At 40.2% G+C, this 20,946-nt stretch overlaps 2 long non-coding RNA genes across 6 annotated transcripts in view; both read right to left on the bottom strand.

Annotated features, from left to right (window-relative positions):
• Nucleotides 1–20,946, bottom strand: part of LOC138411165 (uncharacterized) — a 136,473-nt gene that overhangs the window by 82,316 nt on the left and 33,211 nt on the right. The gene's annotated exons all lie outside the window — the stretch shown is intronic.
• On the bottom strand, nucleotides 14,100–16,255 carry LOC138411267 (uncharacterized). Its single transcript, XR_011243917.1, has 2 exons — nucleotides 14,624–16,255; nucleotides 14,100–14,340 (listed from the first exon to the last, which is right to left on the bottom strand). It is a non-coding gene; the product is annotated as an uncharacterized lncRNA (long non-coding RNA).

Raw genomic sequence — 20,946 nt, forward strand, 5'->3', positions numbered from 1 at the left:
ACAAACACACAACCATCTTTTCTACCAGATCGTTGGCAACATTTTTTCTTGTCATGGGACTAGCAGTCCCAACAAGACAAGGGTTAATATCAGACAAGAGTGCCCATATGCTTTGCCACTGTAACCCTGCATTGTTGAATAGTGTGTGTGTATGTTTTAAAGGTGATGGAAATCATCTACGCTATCCAACAGAACAATACAATGTGAAAAAAAGATACGACTGTTAGCAGCTCATCAAAATGGCCATATGGGAGGTATGTAGAATCTTAAGAGCATCAACTTTGAATAACTACATTAAAAAGACGAAGCTTTATGTGCAAAGAGTCAAACTCTTTCACATCAGTGGTTACATCTCAGTCTTTCGTTTCACTGGTGTTGTAGGATTTGTAATCTGTTGATCAACATTACGTGAACTTCTCTGATAAATTATTATAAAGTTAAATCAAATTAATTTCAGATTATTTTACTAACAACTGTCACCAAGATCTTAACTAACCTGCAGACTGCAGTCCGACGCTTCAGTCTGACAATAATGATCAAAAGAGAATTTCACATTCATCAATGCTCACATAAAAGATTTTGTTCTGTTAAAATCAATCAGATCTAAATAAAAAAGGAAGAAAAATAGGCAAAACTGTTTTCACACAGTATTTGAGTCACTTGTTATTGTTAGTAAGTGGGTTGGCCATAGTTAAGTTGGTGGTTTGATTCCTTCCTTCCTACCCTCATGAGCCAGATGCTGGATCCTTGCTCCTTGAGGAGTTTTCAAGGAAAAAATGTTCACATTGGACAAATGTGTCGGCCATATGAATATTACGTTTGATACCAAAATTCATTCAAAATCCAAAACAGATGAAGAAAAAGCATGTGACTGTAGAAAAATAAATCTGTGCCCTGTCAAATTTTCCTAAAAACTATATGGCGTAAATAATTACCACTATACTAATTACACAAACAGTATACTGATTTGAAACTTTTCACCTGGTTATACAATCCTTAATATTATTCTGATGGCATAGGTTTTGTTAAGTGATAATATATGAGATTAACTATCAGACCTATCAGACAGCTTTAGTGAGGTAAAGAGGGTGATACCTGAAGCTATTCTAAGAATAGAAGTGTTCTGAAGTTGGAATAAAATCATCTGGAGGCATGTGCCAGTGTAACGACTACATGTACTTTCTCAAGTCCATGAATCGTACTTTGACGCTGCCAAAACATCATAAACATGAACATAACGTACTACATCGCAATAGCATCGGGATCAAACTCGCCACACACTCAGGCTTTTATTTCATTGTGGTAAAATAAAAACATTTACGTTTCGATTTCCACAGCTGTCACAGAAACACATTTTTAAGATTTAGACGGCAGGAAACAAAGGACAACACGAATTAGACGTCGTACCGAGCACAGCATCTGACAGAATGTGTTAAAGTGTTCAACACACCTTCCCAAACTGTTTGATTTGTCATTTCTAATTTTTAAATATGATTAGATACAGATTAAGTTACACAAGGAGTTATTCTTTTTAGATTAACATTACCAAATTATAATGACCACCCCAATACTTTGATTATAAATACATCTAAGACTATAAATATAAATATAATTTTATATCCCTTTTTGTCTCGCCCCCCCACCCACTCATTCATTCAGCGACAACGCAGGACAATAAAATATATCTATGTCACGTTTCCCTCCTACATTATATAGTCATGAAAATGTGTGTACACATTTCTAACAAGTTCGAAAAAGGGTAAAAACAAATCAAACTACCGCTCCACATGTTCTGACCTTTTTTAAACCAACAATCAAGTCCACCGCTAATTTGTATTTCTCTGCCATTTCCAACCCAGTGTTGTTCACTTTTCCGTCAGTGAGTTTCTTTCTCTTTGCTTATTCTACATAAATTATTGACTGGCTAATTTGGTCTGCCGGCCCTGTGAGACACTGCAGCATCGGCATGACAGCTTTATCTATTAGACTGAGCCCAATGACAGCCTTGTTCCGGCACCGTGTGTGTGCGTGTGTGTTTGTCTCTGAGTGCGACTGTTCATGCATGTACGTGTATGTGTGTGTGGTTGTGCGTGTATATGTGTCATGTGTCTCGGTGTGTCAGCGTTGGTGTCAGTGTGCGAGTGGGGTGGAGGGGGTCAGGCTCATTCTCAGTTGCATTAGCACAGGAGCAGGACTGGGACACATCAACATCTTAATCAATACGCGAGAGTCAATTACTGAGGAAGCGCGTGCTTAAGCAAGATCTGATTATTGGGTTCATGTTCAGTCCACCAAATGGACCGAATCAATGTGATGGGATATGTGCTATATACACCCCCCCCAACACACACACACACACACACGCTCTCATTCCTCCTCCTTTCACATCCTGTCACCTCACCCCGATCTCCCTCTCCGCCCGCTGTCCCCCACCCTCTCACATTCCTCATGGACACTTGAGGAAGGGGAAGGGAGACTGATCAAAGTGACAAAGAGGAAGGATTTATGCTCCGGTGCGGCAACTAACAGGACTGTGCTGAACTTGTCCAGACAGTGTATTAAGATGAAAAGCCTGGAGGAGCTTCAAGCTCTCGACCAACCTTTAAATAAGTCATATTTGGGCATGATTCATGAAGATATAAGACGCTAGAAAAAAAAAACACAGTGAATATCATCTTAGAGGATATCTGGATGTGCTCTCTCCACTGTACTCAACCAAAACATGCTTTATAGTGAATGGGGCTTTACCACTCAGAGTCGGGCTTTGATAAGACTTTTGAAACAATACACTTTTTTGTGTATTGTGTCAAGTGTGGATTTGAATTTGTCTGTCTGTGATGCTCGCTGCTGATTTTTAGGGAGCACAGCGGGCTCTGTTACTTTTCATCATGTCATCCCAGCGCAGTGTAATCATATCTAACATTCTACACCTCTCCTCAACCACCCAGTTCAGTAACGAGTGAAGCGCCGGTGCCGAGATCTGCCTTTCACCCAAGTATTTTCAAGGGCTTTGTGTTTCAGATAGAGTGTGTATGTGTGTGTTTCTTTTTTCAACATTTGGCTGTCATATTTGCTTTTATTGAGGATTCCGTTTGGTGTGCTCCTCCTGTCTATAGCCCGTCAACTTATCGGGATGGATCACACAGCGGGTAGCCACACTTCCTCACACAGAAACCCCGCCACACCTCGAGCCCCTCCTTGGCCCGCAACCCCACCTCGCTGTCGGACCACTTTCTTTATTTACCTGACTGAGAAATTACACCTGGAACACGGAGGACACAACAAAAGGAGAGCGGGAGGAGTGAGAATGCGATGAGAAGCCGGGTGGTAGTGAGAGGACCAACAAAGCAAGAAATCAATAGCCCAGAGATTTTTAACTAAGGTTTTTTTTTCCTCTCACTCTGTCTTTTTTTATCTCGTAAGCTGCCAAACATCACCAGTGAAACTTGCACGAGGCAGTCGTTGCCAGAGGGTGAATCATAGCAATATTGATTTGATTATGTAAAAGCTCGGTGGAACCTCAAGCCAGATGCAGAAATAACTCCTCACCTAGGTCCTGCGGGAGAGTGCACACAGTGGTTTGGAGGAGAAAGAGAGAGACCGAGGGAGAGACAGAGAATGAGAGAAATAGAGAAAAAAATATTGCTCGGGATAAAAGCATAATTACTTCCCTCACAGCTAAAATACATTTTTCCTATTTTCTGAATAGTTCTTCCTTCTGAGTGCAGCCCCCCACCCACCCACCTCCCCACGGCTCCTCTTTCTCTGCCGTTGCTGGATGATAATTAACAGCGCTCTACTGTACTGAATTAGGAGCTGACAGTTATGAACTCTGCACAAGAATAGGCAGCTACCTAGAAGCGTGCTTTCCTACTAGATCGGATCTGTGTGTGTATGTGTGTGTCGGTGTGTGTGTGTGTGTGCCAGACACAGCGCCACGGCTAAGAGAAAAAGAAGGCAAAAGAAAAGGCCGAGCATGCTGCATGATTCTGATCTATGGCACCCTCTTCTGGACCCACTATCTCTGTCAATCTTCTCCACGGAGAATACAACAAAACTTAAGCAAATTCCTGTGCTATGATGATTTACATTGTTTGACTTATTCAGCGAATTAAGTATTTTTATGCAAAAATGAGAAACTAAATATATTTCCCATCAAATTAAATATTTCGCTCAAGAAAGCTCTGTTGAATGATCTCACCTTGACCATATGTTTAATCTTGTAGAATGTGCTGCAGTAACATATAAGATTTTTATTATTATATTTTAACAACAAACACATTTTTTTCAATATTTAATCAAATAACTTGAATTTAAAAAAGCAACAATAATAAATATAACGTTGTGAAGGTATAAAAGTATATATTTTTTTGAATAAAACTCTATACAGGCTGTAGCCACTAATCATTTTGCTGGAGCAGGAGAAGCCAGGTTAGGCTGAAAGTGCTCCTGGGTAGCCTCTAATTGGGCCACCTTTTTTACAGTGCATTATGGGAGCCACTGATCCAAAGGTCTGTCTTTAACTGCCCTAAATTATGATTCCACCTCACTGAGTCTCCACCCCATCAAATGAGTGGAACATTCTGGTCTGCTCTCATAATTGGCCCGGGCTGGTATCTCATGTAAAATACTAATCAGATCACATGAGTGGTGGGAGTGTCTTCAAAGGGAGATGGAGTTTCACAGAATCTATTTGAGCGTGTGATTAGGACGGTATAAAATGGGCCAGAATAACAGATCTCATTAGACTGGACTGTATGCCTACACTTGCTTCTTTTTCTTTTTTTTCTTTCCTGAGCATTTTGCTCATCTGGACTTCCTGTGCATTTTAAGAGGCATCTGTGCTTGTTGGTACAGTAATGCAAAGCAGCTAGGTCTGAAACGCTATTGCATCCTTTTTTCTTCTGTGAACTCTGCAGGGCTCGAACAGCGCAAGAGAAAAACAAGGCACAGATGCAAAAGACGTGCTACTGTTTCTACTATTAAAGAACAATAACTTTGTGTTTAGTCTGTATTCATTTATTTAATGTGATAAACTGAATATTTAATAATTTTCATGGGATTATTTTGACATTAAAATCTCCTGAACTTTCGAATCACTAGAATAGCTTATTCTCCTTATTTCTTAAAAAACTGTATTACCTTGCATTTTAATTCCTTGAATTATTATACGATAAAACATTGGCTTCCTCAAAACATTAAGTTGAAGTTGCATGTTGCAGCTGAACACCCCTCACCTCAACCTCTCCTTCCAAACTTGAAAGAGAACCTGTGGTAGCCTTGAGTTATCATATAAACTCCAAAAGATATTTATTTTGTCCAGTCTGGACGACTATAAAAAACATGGCGACCTCAGTAGAGGACCCCCTCCTGATGTAAATATAAAGTTTTAAATATAAAGTGCTCATTCTATGGTAAAGAAAACAACAATTCATACAATTTAGATGAAACACACTAGTAAAAACATCAGTATGATAATTTTAAATAAAATTTATGCCAATAGATCCATTTCACCTAAAACCTTACTCATTGAAACTTTAAATTTAAAATCAATAATGTAAAATCTTCAATCTATCAAAAAGACAAACCGAGATGTTTTGATAGTAAAAAGAGGCAATTAAAAGAAAATATATCTTTTTTAGTTTTCTGTGTGTGACTCCTTTAGTCTATACATTTCTAGTTATTTCTTTTTAAAAGAAAATAGGTAACGAAACCTTTCATTTAAAGTGAGTTTGTCACCAAATGAATTTCTCCCTCGTTCTGCTCGATTGGGTATTAATGTGATTTAATGTGAAGAAATGCATGGTTCCATACCTAACTGGCATTGACTGGTTTAAGAGTAAACATCAATTTCAGATGCACATAATCATATTACCGGGCTAATCAGTATTGATTTTTTTACTCGGATCAGGATAGAAAAGGTGGCATGAAAAGAAAATAAAGGGCATTTTGTACACGTGGAGTCTGAAGGACAGATTTCACTTGAAGTTTGGAAATAATAACGCTCCTTTGTTCGAACTGATAATAATGCTCAGACCCGCTGAAAGATATTTGATCTATTACTGTATCCAGGTAACTTCACTCAGACAGGAACCTGCCAGTAGACAAAATGCAATTGCTTGATATAACATTGGAGCTCTTAATTAAGGTCTGTTTCAGTGAGAAGCGTTCACGCCTGTAAGCCCTCTCTTCAGAATAAGGATAATTCCCATTCATTTGAAGGATCTCTTAATGATCACTCCCACACTGGACTCAACCTCCAAATAATACCATGCCTCAATCAGCATATTCCACAATCAATTCTGAATGGATTTCCTTTGCTGCTGATTACTTTAATAACTTCAACATATCTATTAGCAAACGGGCATGTGAATCTTTGTGATGACGATTATCATTTAGCGATGAAAGGGAAGGGGGGTAATTTAATTAGGGTCTAATATTGCTGTGCTCAATTATGCTACTGCAAGATATGTTCCTTTTTATTATCAAAATTGTTGTTTCAATACAGTGAAGTATTGTGGTGTTTAATAAAAATAAATAAATTGGGGGTAAAACCACTTAGATTATAACGTCAGATGAAGTTGTTTTTGCTGCTCGGCTCACAAAGGGAAGATCACTATAATGTGCTATGTGAACCAGTCTCTAATTACATCAGCGGTGCTCCTCAGATTTGAGCTCTGCGAGGGCTCGCACACTCCACTGGGTGCACACTCTTCTAATGAGATCCGAGCTCAGGATATAGACATATTTTACTAGGAACTCAAACCTTAGAAGGCGGAATTTCTTCGACATAATCCCACCCATTTTAGATTTGGTTTAAGATGCAAGTAAGTTTGACATACCAACTGGAAATAAAAGGTTCTCAATGTTCAAATTCAAAAGTGAATAATTCGAAAAGGTAAAGATGTTATTGTATTTGAAGTATAAAGTAAAAATATAAAGCAAGATCATACGTGACATCCTGCAAAAACATGTTATATGTGGATAATCAGAGCAAATTTTGTATCAGCAGATATGTGAAATATTTAATGCAAGCTGATTTACACATATGGACAGTGACAAAATAGGTCAGTTGAATGGGCAAAATAAAAATGTATATAATAATATGCAGATCTAAATCACATGCAGCATGACTCAAATATCAAACATTATTTTCCATGTTATGCAAAACAAATAAGTTAATATTGAATGGTCAGCACTAGTCAGTCAGACATCATTCTTCAGTATATTTAAAACGTTGTGTGACAGCTGAGCACTCCTAAAAGCTTAAAAGAAATTAACACAAAAATTTAATATTTCAGCAACTTTACTCTCTTTTGCTAAATTCTGGCAAAATTTATTACTGGTAATTTAATTTAGGTTAAATAAACTCTATGGAACCATCATATTTCATTCGAAGAAAATTCCTAAAATGCCAGTAAAGGCTCGTTACTGAGGGCTTCACTCAACGTTCATGCATCAACCTCGACCACATACAAACACAGCGACTGCATTCGTCATCCCAGCTGACAGAAGCACTGGAGAGTGTCATAAAATGTGCATTTGTCATGGCATGCGCTGATTTGTCAGGAGACCATCATTCATAGTTCATAATGTTCTTTTCTCTCTTTGCCTACCCAGCAACGTTAATGTTGTTTAAATGCCCAAAGGAACTGCGATACACCAGATAGCATCCATCTCCACCAATCAGTCAATCAGTACCTGGGAGAGAGCCCCAGAGAGCCTCTAGATTAGGTCAGTTAGGGTGCTCTCTGGTCGAGTTAGTGGATTAAGACCCTTTCTCAGAAGGCTCAATACAGCGAGCCACATAAGAAAGGTATCATAGCTGAAAAGTAGCATTTCCTCTGTGTAGTATTTGTGGCTTGTGGTCTCAAATGTGTTCTTAATTTCTAGGACAGACGTAATTGTTGTACTGTTGGTTGACTGTGGTCTGGTCCTGTGTGCGGCGAGTCTGTGTTGTGTTACACTCGGTCGCAGAAGCAGAAACGCTGGGAGAAATAAACAGCATTTACAATGTGGCACTGCTGCTGTTGGATGAAATCAGATTAAAGCGGCGCGTGGATTTCCAATTATTCTCCGTAAATCATGCAAATAAATCACAGAAGAAAATTGTCAAAAATTCTGGTCTGGCCCTTGAATCTGAAAAAGTCATTTCTGATCCAGAGATCTTAAGCATATAAATTTACAATTTTCCCCGACACTTAAACGCAGAATAAACAGTCTGTGTCTCGCTCCAAAGAAAAGACACTGAAAGTTTCTCAAAGAATCAGAAATGATCACTTTCTAAAAGTCTTTCCACAATCAAATTAGCCACGGTTATGATTATTCCATTTTCAAGAAACTGCTTTATTTGTCCGGAGCGTCTGAGTTTCTGGGTTTAGGATAAGACACATCATTTTGTTGGGGGAACTCGTGGGGTCATCGAAGGTACACAAGCTTTTTCCCCCTGACGCACAAGGATTCAGAAATTAAAAACACTGTGAGGAAAAACAAGCAAGCGTTGCAATTAAAGGCCAATCCTCCTCATATAAAGCAAAATAAAAGCACTGTACAAATGGCAATAAACTGCGGATAATGACCTCAGGATGCCAAAGTAATATTTTTCCCCCCTTTTTAATTGTAGTTGTATTCGCCCTCACCGTTTCATGTTATGGGGTCGGGCTTTTTAAACTTTTCACAGCTGTGTGGAAGGGAAGGGGACAGCATCCCGAGGCGCTTTCGGGCCTGGTGAGGGGAGTCGCTGTGCCAGCTCCCAAGACTTGGATTCATTAGCCGCTTTAGCAGCGCAAACATTACCTTAAATGGTGAGGCCATGTTGCTGGCAAGGACCCGCTCTCGCCTTGTTTCAATTACATGGAATCAAACATTGCAGGTATGCTAGGCACAGGGTCTTTATTGAAAAAGGGGAAAGGGAGGGAGAGCGTGGTTCACAAAGCCCTTGACGGCCTTGTTTTTATTTGAAAACTATTGTAAAACGAAAGAAAGTGGTAGGCTGGCAAACCGTCGTGTTTTCGGTAACAATGTGATTTCTTTTTTCTCTAACAAAGCTGTGCTAACTATTATATGCTGAATTTTATGGTGAGGTTCCTTTGATTTTATGTGACTTGTCAGCCTTGTTAAAACATCTAAAAAGATTAGAGTTAGATTATATGTGTCAGTCCCCAAACGCATGCGTTTCATTATGAACATTGTGCTGATCCTATCCTCGATATGCAGAGCAGCATTCTGGCTGTTTGGTTCTTGGGACTCCTGAGGTGCCCACAGCTGGAGCCAAAATAAGGCCTTGTACCTTATTGCCCCTACACCACTAAACAGCTCTAATGGGCTCGCACATCTACTAGGAGTCTTTACAGGTAATGAGGTCACCGCATTGGAAAGAGATCATGAACACATTTCTATAATGTGACCCAACTGGAGGGAATTAGACAGTGCGGCATATCGGCATTCAGAAAAACAACAGAGCTCACACTCACAAAGAAGGCACAAAGCTGAGGGGTGCAGAAAACATAAAAATGGCAGCCAGGTTTGTGGTAAGGTGGTGAGACCATTACAGTATGTATACAATTAGTCTGATTGTTTGTTCAGCAGATCTCATGCAGGACTATGTGAAAACAAAGCATTCTGATCATATGATGATGAAATAAAAAAGAAATAAATGCAAGCTGATATGTTCTTATGAATCAATACGTTGTTATGGAAATAAGCTATTCTTGCTCAAATCAAGCAGACTCCCTTCTGCACAAGCATTACACTCTGTTTCCCTGTCACACACGCTCGCTTCACTTGTCATGCAGCCGCACAAAACACTTCCGTGCAGCATTCTGAAGAGTGCATGAAGCATTGCTTTGTTAAAGCCTGAAAATCACTCTAGTCCGACCTGGTATCATGGGTCTTTAAAAGACTGAGGGGACAGTTTGTAGTTTTACCGGCACAATCGTGTTACGTTGAAATCGGAACGAATATGGCATTAGTAGAAATGGATCAAAAGTTTAATTCTACTCACTGAGCTTGAGGAAGAATAAGTGGGCTTTAGTTTCAGTTAGTGTGTTTGCAGAAACAAAATATGTTTTTTGGATGAGCCTTTAACCAGTAATCTGGGGATTTTATAGATTTTTTAGTGAGTTTCTTCTGCCTTTGGACAGAATATTGTGACCACAGATCAGCGACAGTAAGTCTTTGTGTTTGCTATTTTTTTTCAATCCACTACAGGTCAAGAACAGATGACTTCGCCACCAGCAGTGCCGTGAAGACTGTGAAGCAGTACACAAGATGAAACTCTGTGACTCCCTGCAATCCAGTCACTCTATGTTCAACATTATATTCAAACATGTTAATTTTATGTGAGCAAAGGACAGCTATGACACTGTTATAAAAGTTTATAGAGTGTCTTGTCAGCTCTTTAGCAACATCGCTTATATCTCACCATGACATCCAAAATCAATACAATATTTTTCTCCCAATAAATAATGTAGGCTTGAAAAAGGTCCAAATGCACGCATCGACAGTTGGCTGCAATTAAGGGGCGGCGGCAGCAGTAACTGATGACAGTCCCTCCCTCCCTCCGGCTCACATGGCATCAGCAAAAAATGAAGACACTGAGACCACTTTGTCACTGGCTGAGGGTGGACCTGGAAATGACTCCTAATGGAAAAAGGGCTCCCCGAGCCACCACTGCATCTGCTGCTCCAAGCACTTTCTCCGGGCCGATGGGCCAGCCCCAACCAGTTTCCAGCTCCCTTTATCTAAGCCTTTAATATGCTCTGGGCAGCCAGCAGCGACCGCAAGCTGAGGTCAGGAGGCATTGATGGCTGAGAGTGTGTGTTTGTGTGTGTGTGTGTGTTGTGTGTATGTGTGTTGTGAGAGTGGACTGCAGCAGGAAATGCTATCAATACAAGAACTACTAGACTGGAGGAAATGACAAAAGTATACTGTTGTGATGTCAACACTAAAGACTAAAATTTAAAAAAAAAAAGCAAGATAGCAGACAAATTGAAAAGCAAACAGATGACAGTTTCCATGAGGCTGTGATGCTCATTACAAACCAGAAAACAAAAAAAGATATTTTCTTTTATCTTACTACTAGTGCAGCAACATCATGTAAATTCTTATTTGAGGACAGTGCAAGAAAAAATACCATTTCCATTCAGGCTCAGACCTACAGACGGTCAACACTTTCCATTAGTCGTCATGCTAACATGCTAATGTTGGCATGGGAACATGAAAGTTAATTGTTGAATGTTTCTGTAATGACATTTAATCTGCAACTTGTAATTGGTGCTAACGGCTAACTACTCAGTTTACTGCGCTCTTAATGGAGACCTCTCTTTATACAGGCCCACAATGCCTCACTGACACTGGTGTGTTATTAACAGTTCACCGAATATTCTTCTGAAAAGGACATAAACTGACAGTTCATCTGAAATATAATAAACATTGTATCTTCGCACCATCTTGCCTCTAGTTTTTTAAGTATCTTGCAATCCGGATGTTGTCAGAAATCTCAAAATATAAAGAGTAAGACAGAAATTCATTCATTTTTTCAATATGCATCCAGTCACAAGTGTTGTGAATACTTTGACCTTCTGGATCGTCGAAATCATTCATGTTTATCCTCTGTGGACCATGAACCCTGCACCATATCGCATGACAATCCAGACACTTTGCTCTGGACTGGTGGACTAACATACCAGCCGCTGTACAATTCAACCAACATATTCCAATTCTTCGAGTCACTAGCATGGATAAAGGGGAGGTTATTGCTGTATAAAAGTACTGCTGCCACAGGGATGCTGCGTATACTTTTTGCAGCTTTCAAGACATTTTATCTAACTCCCGTGGCACCCACAGCATACTGCTCTCACAGGAGTTTTTTTAAGCTCTTCAATTACTTCTGGAAATTTGGTGAGAGATAAAAGTAAGCGCCAAAGCAGAGATTACAAGCAACACTCGTAGCCCTGCGCACACTACATTCTGGGAATAACTTTCAAAACAGGTTGCTCTGAGGGGGTGACAGCGACGGTGGAGTGGAGCCTCCCGTTGTGTCACTGTGCCCTGGTCTGCAGGTGTTTTCAAGTGATGGAGAGGGCTCTGGGAAACATTTATATCTCAAATCCACTTTATCGACCGTTCCCCTGTCAGAGCGGAGCGAGCAGTGGTAGGGGGGTTGGAGGAGACCAAGTGGCTCTTAGCACACATGCTGACAGTGAAGGAGCCTCTTGCACTCACTCTTTAGCTGTGAGTCTGGAACCTCTTTATGGTGATTGTTTTATCAGCGTTCCTGTCTGTCCCATGGGAGGCTGGGGCCCAAGGAGGATGACCCTCATTTTCTGAAAGCAAAGTGTTCAGTATTGATCAGTAAGAATGAGCAGCCTGTGACATGGGTTAATTTACTGGACCTGGGAAGGTTCATTGTTTCCTGTCATTCCTGAACTCATCGCACTGACCTTTACCACCGTGTCCTGCCATGCGATGTATGTGTACGCGCACACACACACACACACACACAAACACACACACACACAGAATATACTGCTGTAATGACTCCACCGCTCATTGCCTGTCCAGAGAAGACAAAAAGTGAGACGGACACATTCCCAAGCAGACAGAAAGATGAAGACAAAAAGCAACTACCCCATGACTGAAAATAACCATAACCTTGATTTTTCAATGAAAATCAAGGAATCTGATGCCTGACGAACATGAGCCTCGAGTCACACAAACGAAACTTAATACACCTACAGGTTCATTGTGTAGAATTTAGTGACATCTGAAGTTGAAGTTGCAGCTGAACACCTCTCACCTCACCCTCCCAGCATGAAAGAGAACCTGTGGTAGCCTTCAGTTGTCATAAGAACTCAAAAGGTGTTGTGGAAAACATGGCGTCCCCCTAGGGAGGACCTGCTCCTAAAGTGAATATAAAGTATTTAGATATGAAGGACCCATTCTAAGGTAAAGAAAACAACAATAATAATTTTGATGAAACCCACGAGTGAAAACATCACTAGGATTATTTTATATTTAATTTCGGCCAATAGATCCCTTTCACCTAAATCTTACACACTGACCTTTGATGCAGCGGGTCAGATATATACCCCACAGATACTTCACTTCAATCAAACACAAACTGAAAAGGGCTCGATGTCTGAACATCTTCAAGACAAGAGATAATCAATACTAAATTCATAACCTGTGCTCAGAATGTTGAGAGTGACAGAGGTCAGAGGTGAATATCTGTGGGTGAAAAGGCCGGTATGGTTACATCGAAAGGTCAATGCCTTAATGTGAGGCTCAATTGCAAAACTTATTAGGGGCATGGCCTAACAAGCCAACTACACAGTGTGGGGTTACATCGCTTTGGATAATGAAAACTAAACATAAGCAAGAGGACAAAACAGGGGAAGCTGCGATTTCACATGGAACAGGAGCTCTAAGCATGTTGAACAAGGACTGATGTCAAAAACATTATCAAGATAAAAATGTTTTTATCATTCGATATCGAAAATTGTCACGATACATGTCATATTATTATTATTTCTATTCCCTCTAAAAACTCTACTTAAAGTGGAAAATGACAAGCACTTGATAAAAAGCTAATAATTTAACAAATCTGAGGAAGATCAATTATGTGTTAAACCTCTTTACTGTGCTTGCAGAATGCATAAGCATTATAGAGATGTATATTGAACTTTCATTATATTGTGATAATTATTGTTTCATTCGTCCAGCAATATGTTAGGGGGAGTTTTGTTATCAAAAAAATAAATAAATATATATGTGTGTATATATATATATATATATATATATATATATATATATATATATATATACACACATTTTTCAATTAATTGCCCAAACCTAATACAACATTTACACATACGACTACTATTCACTGCAATATATCGATTACTCTATGGTCAGAAGACAATAATTACACTCTGCTCCAGGGTTCACAGTAAATAAAGTTAAGACGATGAACAAATAGTAACAATGAATTGAGGATTAAAATCCACATATGCAAAGCAGATGAGCACAAACAGTTATAGCACAAAGGAAATTCAGTACTCAAGAGGTGTCTCTTGATTCCCGAATTTCCTGGTTCGCGTTTGCCATGTTTGGTTAACATGGTGGTTAGCTTTATTTATTTTGCTCATTTTATGCAGGATTCACCCAGCTCGGGAGATTGGGAGGTAATAAATCCATGAGGTGTCATCTCACTCCCCTCCCCTTTGCTTGGCATCTGCGAGTGCTACGCCACTTCTGATTAGTGCCGCCTTTCCCTCCCAGAAAGCCAGCAGACAGGAACAAACTGATTACTGCCCATCTTCAGGGGATTGGAGACACCTAACAGGAGGATTACATTAACATATTAACGGACGCCCCTCACCTGCAGCCCTCTTAATATCAGTCCCATGCCCATGTATTTTTGGGGAGGGGTTGCGGCATATGTGTGGTGTATTTCATCTTCAGATGGAGAGCAAATAAATAAGGAAAGATAGCGATTCCCTCTCTCTCCCAGGGTGCGCTATCTGTCATTGATGATAGGTGAAGAGGAGAGGGCTGCCTTTGAAGTTTTTCGACATAAAAGGCGCAAAATAAACGCAAACACATCCTTTCAGCTACTCACATGAAATTAGGACCTGCTGAAGACGGGGGTAGGAAGCTGGCCTCCACAGCCACACCTAATCACTCTGACGGCAGCAAAGACTTCAGTCTCTGCTCTACTGGGAAAATCAGAATTAAGAATGAGAAACAAACTCAAAAAGAAGAGTGCTTTAATCTGCCTCAGCTACTTTTCCACTGTTTTTAACAATGTTCTGTTGAAAAAAAACAACAAACAACGGACAGAGAGAGAGAAAAGTTTTGCCGCCCTCTGAAAACAATGTGAGGAAACTTTGTGTTGGTTGACAGAAGTGTGGATGAAGTTGACTCTGGCTGCGATTTTTTCTATCTTTGATATTTTCACTGCAGAAAAATTATAGCATGATCCTATGAATCAATTACAAGGGTGGACAGGATAGTCCCTCCTATGAACTACCTCCGAGTACAGACGAACAGCGCAGACAGTGATAGCTATCAGATCTGTAAGTGTGAGGGGCCTCTTTTCACATTATTATTTGAAGTGCTGCTCCAGACAAAATGAGCTAACTGCCAAAGGAGATAAAGGGATTTAGAGATTCAAAAGAATAGAGATTTAAAAATTAATGGTGGAAAGGATTTTCCTTCATGTTTCTACAACTTGTAAGCCAAATATGACTTATAAAGAGTCAAGGAGACAAATTGCTTTTTAGAATAAAGTGATGGTAAAAGGGAAAAAACAAGCAGTGAATATTTAATGGGCACCGCAGCCTCTTCACAAACAAATCAATATGGTGATAGTAAACATACAGAGACTCATACTGTGGCGTGCAGGCAGAGAGAGGAGGGAGGACAGGTGTCAGCAGGCCCAGCCACAGAGTTTAGGTTTATCTTGACATTTATGAAGGTTAAAAGATTGTAACTGTCTATCTGTGTCAGTCACTTTGCTCAAAGGTCACAGCTAGTCTATTTTTCATTAATTATACCCTCAGATGTCTTCAGAATTCAGAGACACCTAACAATCGCCACTCCCTACACCACGGCCGCTAAAGGGTTGTAACAAAAAATTCATACATGAATTTATAATTCAGCATTCACACCGACAGCTAATATAAGGCGATAACTTATAAATGCTCTGTGAAATTAGCTTGTTAAAATAAATCATCTTTGCTATGATTACTCTAAACAAGGAGTACTTAAAATAAAACATTTAAACAATGCTGATCAGAAACACTGAGGTTTCTAGTTAATCCCGTGCAGCTTCACAGTTGCAGTTTATTTTGTAGCCAACAATCCCAAAGCAGCATTTTATATAGTCTAGTGTTCATTTGCAGGACAGGGTGCATAATACCTGGAAAGCTGAAGGATATAAAATATGGTCAAATTAGTCACTTTTCATGCATATAAAAGAATAAAGGTGCAAATGTGCTCTGCAATGTTGTGTAACGGCAAAAGAACTTTGAAACCATAGCGTCCACATATTCCAGGAATTCAATTACAAGCCTGGTCTAATGAACTGAATGCCTTCCATAGACTCCCAAGTAATCAGATGTAAACATCATGAAATTTTTATCAGATGCTCTGAAGCATGGCCATTGTAAAAAAGGGAGTCTAAGAGGACGTCAGAACATGGTCTGAAGCCAAATAATGTTCTCTCTCTAGATCAAACATTTGATCATATACAGTTACAAGTTTATTATATTTTGTCTAATCCATGCATATTGAAATTGAACCAACAGTATTAGTAAAGTTTAGAAGAAACGTATTTTGTCATGGTTGCCACAAAGGATACTCGTAATTCTTCACTGAAAACATGTAATACTTCATAGGATTGTAGATAGTGAGGCATAATGTCAGAGATCTTAAATGTAACTGCTTTCTAACATCTGCAAGCTGGTTTCAACCACATGTTTTACAGAATCAGTGTTGAATGCACGGATTGATTGAGTCTGGGAGCTAAAGGCCATCTGGAGAAAAGGCAGGACTCTGCTGGAACTCAAGTTAGCCATATTCTGGCCCACATGGCTCTCTTTTCTTACTGTGAAACAAATGAGTCAGTCTACATTTACTAGTGATTCTGCCAACATTCCCATGAAAAATGAATAGCATGGGGAGGAGGTCCACTGCAATGATAAAGACAGAAGGCTTACATTTGATCGAATTAGATGGAGTAGAGGAGAGGCTGAAAGGCTGGTGACCAATCACTAGGTAGCTTTGGGACTATTTGATTTGCATTGAAATACATTCATCCTGGAATTTATTGGAATATCTGTTTTCTAACAATCTTTAAGGGAGTAATTTTGTTTTTGCTGGATGTGATAATCACAAACAAATACCTTTACTGACAGAACTGTGCTTTGGAGTCTTGTTTTCGAGTCTTTGAATTTCTCAGTGACTGCATGACACAGAATCAGATGAAACCCATCTGAGCAGTAGGGAGGGAGAGTCAGGCCATTAGTTTGGATTCATGCGGCTGCTCCATAAGATCTTGGCCTCAGGACTCAGATGACACAAGTGATTCACTGACTGGTTTTCCTTGTATCACAGCTGGTAACGCCTACAATGTTGGACTTGTAGGGGTTATAGGACCTGTAAGCTTTAGGAGCTTTAAGTTCTTCTTAAAACAAAATACAACCTTTAAATCAGAAACCATACAGGGGACAAGAAATCCTCACAGACGCTTCTTCACTGGCTTGTACTTGTCAGTTGCACCTGCTTCCACACAGGCTCTGCTCTTTGCAATATCTTAAAGCTTGTAAAATTTTACTGTACACTTATTTACTAAATGTTATGATATTACTGCAGTAATTAAGTCTTTATTGTGTTTCACTTGTTGTGTGTGAGCCTTGTGAACAGGACTTTACGGTGTGCTTGTCCATTACTCTGCTTGTCACCTTTGACCTGCACTGGAGCTCTAAATGCTTTTCTTGTTTTACCATGCGAAGCAAGGCCGAAATAACAACGCTTCTCTTCCGCTCAGGGGGCATGTAAGAAAATGGCACACAACCTGAAGTGAACAATAGTATGTGCACTCAGAGCACCTCTCAGAGCGTTCCCTGTGCAGGATGCTCCACCGCTGTGACCAAGCCCTAAATTGAGCACTGGACTCTTCTGAGACATGAAATAATAATAACATCCCACTTCCGTCTCCCTGTTAGAGAGGTGGGGAGGAAAGTATATGAGGGCATTCTATTGTCACCATTCACTAGAGAGATACCGGTATCCCTGAGACTTTAATGGGAAAGACAATAGGACTGGCCTAAAAAGGCTTCCCATTAAAATTTAATCAGAGACTTTTGTCTCTCACTAAATGTGACGATCTGTGTGAGTGTGTGCGGGTGTGTCTAAACGACTACAGGGACAGGTAACGGCACTCACAGCCCATCTTCATCCCCTCTCATGTTGTTTGTTTCAAGTTCATCTCCTTCCTGTACCTTGGGAGAGTTATTTCATTTTCTCCCAGTTGTGTCACTATACTCCTTTAACCACCCGACCACATGGCAACTGCTCGAAAAAATGTTAAGGGCAAATTGGATTAACACCACGGTCTATGGTCCGGGCACTTAACAAACACAGATGCACTTAAGGGAGCCCACAGAATGATTTGTGACTGAACAAAGAACTGGAGAGATGGAGCCTGGGCATGACCACAGGACTGGTGTAATATGTCATCTACCGGAAGAGCTATCGGCTCAGCCTACTGGAAAAGGAGTAAACTCCCAAGTGCTGAAGGTAAATTATATTGTGTAAAGGGCTTCTGTCCCACTTTTGTGGCATTTTTTTGTTGTTGTTTTTGACATAGTGTGTCTTTTGCCTCATTAGAGTAAACTTTTTTGTTTGCAATTCTTCGCTCTTTTCAACACAGACACGTTTGCTCTGGTCCGAATCAGCTGATTAGTTTCTTTTCATACAGATACAAATCTGAGTGAATGAAAACACATCACAACAAACCTTGCAAAGACATTCACTCCCCTTACTGATCAGAGGTAGTGAAACTACATTTTACTTGCACACTTGTGCACCTGGTAGTTGGATCATATTGGGGTCGGATCACACAAACAAATCACTGCAATATTCATTCACTCTGGACAGAGAGAGGTTGAGACAAACCAGAGCCAGATGAAACCACACTAAAAGGTATGTGTGAAGGGTGTATGAACACCCACATAAACTTTTTTTATAATTGAAAAGTTAATTAATTCTTATGTATATTTTTATATATTTAAGTGTTTCAAATATACACTCATACTAACTTATTTAAAATGTTACGATACAATAGGGAAGCCTGACCCTAATAAACCCCTTTATAAATTCTAACATTAAGCACCTGTGGCCTGTTATTGAATGATCCAAAAAAAGCAGCTCATTACTTTCTTTCTTTCTTTTTATCTATGAAGCTGGGGGTTTAAATAATGGATAATTTCATATGATTGTTACAGCTGCTTCCATCATCTTCTCAGATGCTTTAAATTAGATTATTAGAAGACACAGAAACTGTAAAAACATCAGAGGGTTAAAGAGTAAAAAAGAAAGTGACTTGATAATTCATTGCCTGAGGCTCTGGACTCTGCAAGTGAGGTTTACATGCATAAACATTCATACAAACATTTGTTTTTTAGCTAATATGGAATTTTACAACCTTCACTGTCTTTTAATTGTCTTTACTGTACTTTATTTCCTCCATACTTTGGAAAAAGGCCAAAAATAAATGTTAATGCTACAGGGCCCTATCAGTTTTATCTGGTGACATTTCATGGCGAGGCTCAGCCATTGATTACCTCTCTATGCTTTGTAATTGTTTCTTCAAGGTGCTGTGATCCTGTGCGCAAGTGAAGTTCCACGTATGGATTTCTTTCCAATTAAGGCTGGAATTATTCACAGGGGGCCAGCCCTTGACGGCCTGCAAACAATGACATAACATTGGAAAAACATTTTTGAACCAATCGATGAGAAACAACCAAATGATGTCGGCTGAATGATAAACAGCTCTGCTTCCTGGATCTGCACCATCGGGCTCTTAAGAGGTCTGATGTCAAGTGGAGTGACACAAACACACAGACACATAAACACACGTCCAACAGGCCTGATCTCGTAGCCTCAGAGGCAGCTCGTTCTGCGAGGATTCTGCACCACCTAGAGATGGAGAATAAGCAGGTAAGGAGTCCAGACCTGTGGGGAACACGGTTCCAAAGGAATGGCTTTATGGAAATGAGGGTTAAAGGGAGCATTGTCCGTCCTCTGATATGGAGCCTATGAAGCGCTGACACATGCCCCCCCACCACCGCTCTCCCAACATGAAACCATGTTATATGAGAGGGGGTCACCGTTCACCCTAATCACGGCCGTGACATGACATGCTGTAGGTTGCCCCTCAGTGTTAAATATTTATGTCAGCACCACCGTATTGCCTTGATGGCTGTCAAGACTTTGACACATGCTCTCTCTCTTTCTCTATCTCTCTCGCTCTTTCTCTCTTTCAATTTCCATTAAAATTCAACAAAACCAGAAGAAAACAGCAGAAAAACACAAAAACACAAAAGGCCTGAATTAAGAGTAGAGGCTTTTATGTAGTAATAACAGCAGCAAGCCATTTGAAATGACAAATTGCTGTATAAGCAAAGGCACGCACTGTGGTTCCTTTTTTCACTCAAAACTCATCAGTGTTCATTGGGGACAAAAGATAAATTGGGGACTGTCCCAAAGAATACGAATGAAAATGATCTGTTTACAACTAATCTGACTTCTTGTGTGTTAGTGTCATAATTAACATAGCCCCAGTTTAACGCACCATAACACACCAACCTGCTAATGTGAAGCCAGCACGTCGTAATGTCCTCTCTTGATTAAATACCATTGTTTAGCTGGGAGTGATTTCACTCACATGACGCAATGTGAACGATTTTGGGGGGTGACTTGAAATCACTGGAGACAGCGCTCCTCTCCTCGAGCCTTGCTGGCTCCCCCATGATAGGTGTCAAAGATATTCTAATGAATGTCAGAGTACATTTCAGGGGGCCATGCTCCGTACAAACCACTGGAGTGGCCCATCTTATGGGGCTGCCAAACCCCCTCCACTCTAAGCTCCCCACCACTCTCTTCATGTTCAAGAGGGTTAAGAAGATTAATCAATGTCAATGTCTTTTCCCTTTTGAAGCCAATAAGGTGCACACTGTCTGGCCATGCCCAACAGAACATCACTTTGTTCCGTCGCACGGACGCCCCTTTGCTGCCCTCACTGACCCCCCAGCAGTCCCACTTGTCAAAGTCAAGGGGGCGTTTGGCGTTTGGTAGAGACTGGCCTTCCGGATAGCACTCAGCTCCGCCCTGCTTGACCTATTCTCTGATATTTGACCACTCGGTTGCAAGACACTT

The sequence above is a fragment of the Paralichthys olivaceus genome, chromosome 8 (genome assembly GCF_024713975.1).
Source record: "Paralichthys olivaceus isolate ysfri-2021 chromosome 8, ASM2471397v2, whole genome shotgun sequence".
In the NCBI taxonomy this organism is placed as follows: Eukaryota; Metazoa; Chordata; class Actinopteri; order Pleuronectiformes; family Paralichthyidae; genus Paralichthys; species Paralichthys olivaceus.